The sequence below is a fragment of the Gavialis gangeticus genome, unplaced genomic scaffold (assembly GCF_001723915.1).
Source record: "Gavialis gangeticus isolate Ggan-Ray unplaced genomic scaffold, GavGan_comp1, whole genome shotgun sequence".
In the NCBI taxonomy this organism is placed as follows: domain Eukaryota; kingdom Metazoa; phylum Chordata; order Crocodylia; family Gavialidae; genus Gavialis; species Gavialis gangeticus.
In genome coordinates this window covers 21,090,806-21,092,411 of record NW_017729031.1, presented here as the reverse complement: position 1 = coordinate 21,092,411, position 1,606 = coordinate 21,090,806, and the positions used below count along the sequence as shown (strand labels likewise).

General features: G+C 49.5%; 1 protein-coding gene across 9 annotated transcripts in view; it reads left to right on the top strand.

Moving 5' to 3' along the window:
- R3HDM1 (R3H domain containing 1) overlaps window positions 1-1,606 on the top strand; it is a 188,774-nt gene that overhangs the window by 131,199 nt on the left and 55,969 nt on the right. The window lies entirely within an intron of this gene.

The window sequence follows — 1,606 nt, the reverse complement described above, 5'->3', positions numbered from 1 at the left end:
GGTCTCTGGGTGTACCCCTACCAAAAAAGCCCTGTTCTACAGAATTCTACAGTACGTGTGTGTGTGCATGTCTATCAAAGTTTTGTGCCTTTACAATTTCGAAATAACCACATTTGTTATTTTGAACACTGTTTATTGAAGGCATTTCTCTAGCCGCTGTCATCATTGTATCTAAGTGCCATGCAAACCTAAAGCCATGTTATTTATGTCAGTGAGGTAGAACTCTCCTCTCTCCACCTGAATTTCCTGATAAATTCCGGAGTGGAAAATGGACTAGGTACAGGTTGGGATCAGCTTTTGTGTATGGGGAAGGTTTTTGTTAGAGCAGTCATTTTGCTCTTGAGCATGGATCCTGATTTTTTGCAGAGGATGGTATATCTAGCTTTACATACTGTTTCCTTTAAGTTTTGTGTTCAACCCAGTGTGGTGGGAACTAAATTCATAGTTTCATAGTAGCTAGGGTCACGAGGGACCTGAACAGATCATCTAGCCTGACCCCCTGCCACAGGCAGGAATGAATGCTGGGTTCACAAGACCCCAGACAGGTGATCATCTAACCTCTTTCTGAATTTACCCAAGGTAGGGGCAAGGACCACTTCCCTAGAAAGTTGGTTCCAGATTTTGGCCACCGTAACTGTAAAGTATTGCCTCCTGATCTCTAACCTAAACCTGTTCTCCATCAGCTTATTGCCATTGTTCCTCGTCAGCCCACGTGGTGCTGGGGAGAAAAGGGCTCCACCTATTTGCTGTTGATCTCCCCCGATGAGTTTGTAGGCAGCCACCAGGTCCCCCCTCAGCCTCTTCTTGCCGCGGCTGAACAAGTTCAGGTCCCTCAGTCTCTCCCATAGGGCCTGTCCTGCTGCCCTCTCACCAAGCGGGTGGCCCTCCTCTGAACCCTTTCCAGGCTGGCCACATCCTTTTCAAAGTGCGGCGCCCAGTACTGGATGCAGTACTCCAATTGTGGCCTGACCAATGTTGTGTAGAGGGGGAGCATCACTTCTCTGGACCGGCTTGAGATGCATCTTTGGACGTATGACAAGATATGGCTGGCCTTGCTGGCTGTGGTCTGGCATTGGCAGCTCATGTTCATTTTGGAGTCAGTAATGACTCCTGGATCCTGTTCTGCTCCTGTGCTTTCAAGAGGGGAGCTCCCCAGCCTGTGCGCGCGCTGTGGATTCCTTTTCCCAAGGTGGAGCACCCTGCATTTGTCTACATTGAACACCATCCTCTTCTTGTCTGCCCACTTTTGTAGCCTATCTAAATCTAGTTGCAGCCTCTCTCTCCCTTCAAGTGTGCCCACCTCTCCCCACATCTTAGTGTCATCAGCAAACTTGGACAGCGTGCTTTCCACCCCCTCGTCCAAGTCGCTGATGAAGATGTTAAACAGTGCGGGCCCAAGGACCGAGCCCTGGGGTACCCCACTGCTCACATCTCACCAGGTTGAGTACAGCCCATCCACCACTACTGTCTGGGTGCGCCCCATCAGCCAATTTTTTACCCATCCAACTGTGCAGGCATCAATGCCACAGTCGCTTAATTTATTGATGAGGATGGGGTGACAGACAGTGTCAAAGGCCTTCCTAAAGTCTAGAAAGACTACGTCCAC